General features: G+C 48.3%; 1 pseudogene; it reads right to left on the minus strand.

The window, feature by feature from the left end:
- Positions 1–1,977: 1,977 nt before the first annotated feature.
- Positions 1,978–2,876, minus strand: LOC108318149 (annotated as a pseudogene).
- Positions 2,877–7,393: the final 4,517 nt, after the last annotated feature.

The raw sequence follows: 7,393 nt of genomic DNA on the forward strand, positions 1-7,393 counted from the left end.
TTTAGAGCTCTATCATCTGTCAGAGCCTGTTCTCCCCAGGTGCATAACCCTGGGAGGTTGGGACTACTATTCTCATCCTGTGTTATAGAGGAGGAAACTGAGGCTCAGGGAGCAACATGCCCAAGGTCAAAGAGCCAGTCAGCTACTGAGCTGGAGTTTGAACCCAGCCAAGGGCCCTGGAGCTTGGCACCTATCTGTATGCCACTGAAGCAGGCTCTAATGACTCAGGGTGAGGAGGGCACATTTTCAGGATTTTTGCTTCTGACTCCAGAATTAAAGCCCGTAACCCTGAATGGGCCCCGTCTGGGAAGGATTTAGGATCAGCGATAATGAGGAGCACTGAGGCCAGGTCTCGAGTGGAAACTTTAGTAAGGTTTTGCAGTGAGCAAAATCGAAGAGGATTTGAAACTTTGCATCTTTAAGACTTGGCCTTTGGAAATAGAAAGCAATCATTTCAAAGAGAAAAGGTGGCTTCTCTGCATCTCAGCTCAGAATGTCCTTAAGATACCAAGAGATAAAGGGGAAACAATGTGGCCACTGAAAATTCTGCAGAAGAGGTAATATGGTAATACTGTTTCAAAGCTCCATGCAGTTTTACCTCTGACCTTGAGACTTGGCCCTCAAGTGCTTGTACCCACTAACAAGAACCCATGATGGTCCCCTTAGACAGTGGCCATACAGACCTTGAATTGCATGATGCATTCACTGGAATTATTCAGTGCAGCTGAAATGATTGTTTCTTTATGAAAATCCCACACGCCCACTCCAACCTGGAAAGAAATCCAGGCCCTCCAATCTCCATTCCTTCTTTTTCCTGTAATGAAACCCTGATTTGTAATTGATTTTAACAAAATAAAGACTACATTATCCAGCCTGTCTTGTAGCTAGGTGGGTCATGTGACCAAATTCTGGCCAATAAGATGTAACAGGAACTGTCATGCCAACTTCTGGGATGTGCGTATGTTTGTTTTCGTTTTGTTTTGAGACAGGGTCTTGTTCTGTTGCCTAGGCTGAAGTACAGTGCCACCATCGCAGCTCACTGCAGCCTCAACCTCCCAGGATGAAGCAATCCTCTCCCTCAACCTCTCTAGTAGCCAGGAATACAGGCACATACCACCATGTCTAGCTAATTTTTTTTCGTAATTTTTGTAGAGATGAGATCTCACTATGTTGCCCAGCCTTCCAAAGTTCTGGTCTTGCAGGTATGAACCACTGTGTGTGGCCTGGGATGTGTTCTTAAAGGGAAGGGATACACTTTTGTCTTCTTCTTCCTGTTGGCTGAGAGGCAGATGTGATAGCTGGTACTTATGCAGCCACTATGGACCATGTGAAGAGGATAGCGGAGCAACGAAATAGAAGAACTTTGAGTCTCTGATAACTTTATGGATTTGCTATGCCAATCCTGGGCTGTCTGCCTCCAGGTTTCAACTGTGTGTATGAATGTGTGTACGGTGGGGGAACAAATAGAAAACGAGAATCATTTTCATTTTCTGTCACTTGCCACAGAACCTAATTCTATTTCTTTTTTTTTTTTTTTTTTTTGAGACAGGGTCTCACTTGGTGGCTCAGGCTGGAGTGCAGTGGTGCGATCTCAGCTCACTGCAACCTCTGCTTCTTGGGTACAAGTGATTCTCCCATCTCAACCTCCCAAGTAGCTGAGACTACAGGCATGAGCTGCCACGCTTGACTAATTTTTGTATTGTTTTGGTAGAGACAGGCCAACATTTACCATGTTGGCCAGGCGAGTCTCGAACTCCTGGCCTCAAGTGATCCACTTGCCTTGGCCTCCCCAAGTGCTGGGATTACAGGCATGAGCCACCGTGCCCAGACTATAGAACCTAATTCTAATAAACAAGCTCATAACTCAGTTTGGCCATGAGCCAAAATGGTGGTATGCAAAGACTCCCTTGAAGTGTGAGGAAGTAATACATTTTTTTTTCATGTTTCAGTGGTATGTTTATTAAACAAATGCTCATGACAGATTTTCACAACAGTAACAAATGTTATTTCATAACATCAGATCTTCCTTAATAAGGAGAAAATGACAACAACAGCAAGGCTGATGGATCTGGATTATTTTTCATGTTTTCTTGAGGTAAAACCAGCGTCCTCACTTGTTTTCCTCTATGTCTTCATGTTGGAGACTATTTCCATTCTCTTTACCTCCTCTCGGGCTATGTGTCCATGGAAAGTAGCTTGTATTTTGATAGCAGCAACCTCTTCTCTTTCCTTATCTTCCTCAGAAGAGTCTAAGATGGTGACTGGTGTCTCTTCCTCCTCCCTAGCTATTGGAGACTTTTCTTGTTTAGGATCATATTTATCAGGTGGTTCTTGATCCTCCAATGCATGATTGTTGTAGAAGCGGTGTTCTCCCTGAGTCCCCCATTCTGCTGGATCAAAGGTGGTTTTCTCTAGAAAGCTCTCAAAATGTGCTGCTGCAAAAGCTGTATATCATCCGGCTGCTGTCTCAGAATCTCATGGGTCAACCCTTTAGGAAGACCCCCAAATCCTTGTGGAATTCAGTAGTGGGTGTTGGAGAATGGATCGGATATCCTCTTGGTAAGAACTGCCTATGGAGATTCCTCTTTCTCTGGGAGCTGGTGCCACCGGTCCAGCTTATTTCCTCCTCTGACCCCGTGTTCTAGTGTTGCATGAGGAGGAACTAAGCTGGACTGGAGCGCTCTCTTCCAGGGCAATACAGGGCCAGCACTGGCCAGCCTGCATCCTTCTTGCTGATATCTGCTTTTCTTCCCCTAGGCTTCCTAACACACTGTTCTGGATTCTCTGGTTGAAGGTTCAGCTGTGGCTGCAGCTCTTGACTTGCTCTTGATGTCAGGACAGGGTTGGAAATTCCAGGGGTCCATGGTCCTCGTCATGTAACCTGGGGGAAGGTGGGGCTTTTACACATGATTCTTCGTGATTTTTCTTGAATGAATTCTTTCCCATTCCCAGCACATACCTTGCAGCCTCTTGACAGAGCACCTACCCATCTAGGGCTGGGGCAAGCTCTATTCTAGGGTGCTCCTCAGCCCCCATTCCTCCTGGTGTCTTCCACAGGTCCAATTCTCTTCTAAGACTCCAGCTTCTCCTGCTCAAGCTGCCCCCACTTCTGCTTTCTTTTCTGGAATTATAGGACCTCCAGGGTCTCCCAGGGCAGAGGTCATCCCATGTATTGATGGCGCTGTCTCTGCTCCTCATATCCCAGCATTTCCTGAGCTCTGTGGGCCTCCCAGTCATACTCTTACCAGGCAATCTCAGAGTCTCTTTGTGACTCAGCTGCTCAGTCTTCTGATCACTTAGTCACTCAATCAGCTCTTCACTTGTGAAGTCAACTAACCAGTCACATGCGTGGGCCCTTGGCCAGGTGCTCAGATACCTCTCACTCAGCCATTTTATTTGCTATCTGTTCATTGATCAGCCATTCACTGAACATGAATGAGGCAGCCCTGTGCTAAGTCAGTGGGGATAAAGAGACACCAGGTACAAACCCTGTCCTCAGCCTGGGGAGCTGCAGGCCTGTCCATCAGTCATTGGTCTGGCAATCAGTTGGCTGTTTAATTGATCTATTGGTCAATCAGCATGCCAGCTATTTGATCAATGGCCAGACCCTTGCCCTGGCAGGCACTAGTCCTTGTGCTGAAGTCTCAGGGTGTAGTTGACAGCCCATTCTTCAGAGGAGATTAGGAAACTCCATAGCCTCTAGGAGGAGGTGCTCTGGAGCTGTGATGGAAGTTCAGGACCACTCTGGTTCCTGTGGGGACTGGAAGCCCTGTGGGGCTGGCTCCCAAGGCAGGCCTCTGCTCAGGTGCTGGGAGATGTGGGGCAGGGATGTGGTCTGCTCTACATGGTGGGTGCTCCTGTCTGAGAACACTGAGGGCCCTGGATTCTAGTCCCCCTTTCTCCCGCCCTCCTGGTGATGGTGCAGACACACACACAGACACACACACACTCACACAGATAATCTCACACATGCACACACAGACTCACACAACACACATAAACCCACGAACTCACATGTATGATCACATACAAATTCACAAACATGGACACACACACTCATACACACTCTCCCATATGGACCCACACAGGCACAAGCATACACTCATACACACATAGAGTGTCACTTGGGCTTGTCCAAAGGTAGGTGTATCCCCCATCACAGCCAGGCCCCCACAGATGGCCCCATGCCACACTCAGACATAGGCCGAGTAGCACTCTTACATCAAGGCAAGTGCCACAAAGACACACCTCCCCTGCCACATCCTCATTCCTAGCCCCGGGCCAGGTAGCTACCCAGCTAGGCCCCTAGAAAGGACACAGCCCTGCAGTCCAGCACCCAAATGATGCTCTGACCATGCAGCCCTGCGCACCTCCCCAAAGTCCCCACCTGGCTGGGGGCATGCTCAGAGTTTGAGGAACCGTGAGACCCTGTACTGGGGCCACATTCCCTCTTGAGCCAGTTTTCCTCTGAGGTCTCTTGTCCCCACAGGACATGGTGCCTGTGGCCACCTCCCCAGCCTCAGCCCCCTGGGCCTGCCCACTGGTCTCAGAATCTTCCTCGCTGACCTTCATCCCTCTGCCTCTCCAATTCTGATGTTGTTCCTCACACAGATACTCAAAAGGAACTCGGAGACCTTTCTGTCCTTGGTGCTGGGACCTCATGCTGTCCTCCCACTTCTCTACCACCAGACCACCCCTCTCAGGATGAGGGATGTCCTTTTGAGGGGGTTTCCTGTGCAGCCACTCCAAGGACAGAACCTAGGGAGGTGGCCATTGTGGGGACCCAGAGGCCCACCAAGGCAGCGAGCTGAGAACTAGGAAAATGGATAGTGGGATGGGCTACAGCTGGAGAAGGGCCAAGCAGGAGACATACAAAGAGGTCACCCAGGTCACCCTCTTCTGTATGGCTGGGAGCATTCTCTTGGGATGGGAAGAGAGCCTGTCTCAGTTATCTACTGCTAAACGAAAAAGAGTCTCAAATCAAGGGGCTTAAAAACACGCCCAACTTTTATTTTGTTGAAAAATTAGCAATTTGGGTGAGGCTTAGTAGGGAGGGCTCATCTTGCTCCTCTGCATCTTGGTCAGCTGGGGCAGCCCAAAGGCTGGGCCGGGAGTTGTCTGAGCCTTGTTCACACAAGTGGCTGGCAGTTGACACTGCTGTTGTCTGGGGCTTCAACTGGGGCTGTTGGCCAGAACACTCCCACATGGCCTGTCCTGTGGCTGCATGGCTTCCTCACAGCATGGTGACTGGGTCCCAGGGGTGTGCATTTCCAGAGGAAGCTGTATCACCAGTTACAGTTAAGATTTGGAAGTTCCATAGCATCACTTCCACTCCAACCCTGGCCAGATTCATGGAAACAGAACATAGACCCCATCTCTCAAGGAAGGAGCGCCAGCTCCATAGTGTGAGAAGAATATATGGGATGGGATATATTGGTGGCACCAAATGATTGGAAAATACAACTGGCAGAATGACTATTCTTCATAAGCCTCCCTCATCCTCAGCCTCCACCCTTACTCCAGCTTTTTTCTTCTGTTTTTTTCTCCTTGGGTACATATCACTCACACCCTAGGTTTCAGCTTTCTCTTCTCTGTATACAATTCACAAATTTACAGCTCTAGCCCTGACCCGATGCAGGCATTAGAAACTCAAGTCATACAAACTCCATCTCCCTGCCAAAGCCTGCTCTCCCTCTAGAATTTCTTCCAGGTACCCAGTCATGGGTTCTACTTCATCCATACCCCCATTTCCCCTGGCACATGGAACAATGAGAGACTGGAGATGAAGCCAGAAACATTTCAGCCAGACTCTCTTGCAGCTGGGTGTAGCCATGTGACTATGAGCAACTTCTTTCTCACTTGTTTGAAAGACACTGCACGCTGCTTCTTCCCTCTACCCTTCAGTGGCTGGAATATGCCCAGATTTGATTACAAGAATGAGCACAATATCCTAGGGGACAAAGGAGCACCTAGATGGAAGGAACCTGGGCCCCTGAATGACATCATGAAGCAGAGTAGTCACAGAGACCATTACCTGAGAGAGAAACTTCTTTCTGTTTTAAGTCCCTGTATTTGTTTTACCATTGTGTAGACCAATACCTGAGTCTAAATATCTCAGGCTCTTCTTCACCTTCCTGCTGTCCATTCCAGCTCAGCCATTCACCAAGTACAGTCCATTCATTCTACCTCCTCACTGCCTCCTGGAACTGTCCTTGCTTTGCCTGTCCTGCAGCTTCTCCTTTGCTTCCAGCTCTCACTTTCTCCTCTTAACCACAAGACCTCCACATTGGTTTCTTTATCTCCAGTCTCTCATTGCTCCATCCCATAATGTTCCTTCTCTGCTCAAAGACCTCCAGTGGCTCCCTACTGCTTACTGAAGAACAAGACACCATCTTTCCTGCTTCCATCCCTTTGATCCTGCTGGTCCTTCCTCCTGGATCCCCAAATCTGCCATTTTCTAGCCATCAAGTATCTACTCATCATCCAAGCCCAGATCAAGTGCTGCCTCCTCCCTGACAACTTTCACATGTTCCCATTGGAGTTAATCCTGGGCCTCCACTGATTATATCCTTCATTATAGCCTGCCTTAAGGCAACAGTTGTCTCCATGACTTACTAGACTGGACAGTAAGTTATTTGAGGGCAGAGACCATGTCCTGGTCATCTTCCCATTGTCTCCATGCCTAGGTTAATGCTATGTATGCAGCAGGTGCTCAATATGTGCTTGCCATTGAACACTTTCCATGGCTGGGGGCTCATAACTCTGGGCACTGGTTTTGCCACATGTGGTCAAGTTTGTCTTCCCTATTGCCTTGATGGCTTCCCCAGAGAATACTGAAGTAGGCAAGGGGGGCTGTCCTCCTCACACTTCCCTGGGGCCTGGGGAAGGAGCAGCTGTGGACATTCTGTTTGCTCTGAGTGCAGAATCCTGAGTAGAAGTGCACAGGTTTTATTGGCAAGGGCTTTAGAATGAGACAGACCTGGCTTTGAATTTCAGCCCCACCACTTGTTAGCTGTGGGACTTCAGGCATATTGCTTAACCTCTCTGAGTCTCAGTTTTTTCTTTTGTAGTTCTTTATCTCCCAGCGTTCTTGTAAGAATGTAAAAAGATAATGTCGAGAAAGTGCTATGTACAGCATTTGGTATAAATGAAGTGCTTGCTAAATGGTATCAATGATCATAATCCAATTTCTTTCCTGATACTCTGCCTGGTAAGAGTACATAAGGGCAGGTTTCATGCTAGACCTGGTCCACTGGAATCCTTGCCATCAGATGGAGGTTTCTCTATGGACAAAGGTCAGAGGATGTGCATTGTCACAACTTAGTCTAGTTAGGGTTGGGTTTTGCTGGGTGCTCCCAGAAAGTGGAAGAGAGGGAGCAGGGCTTGTTTCCAG

This window comes from Cebus imitator, unplaced genomic scaffold (assembly GCF_001604975.1).
Source record: "Cebus imitator isolate Cc_AM_T3 unplaced genomic scaffold, Cebus_imitator-1.0 Scaffold11, whole genome shotgun sequence".
Lineage (NCBI taxonomy): Eukaryota > Metazoa > Chordata > Mammalia > Primates > Cebidae > Cebus > Cebus imitator.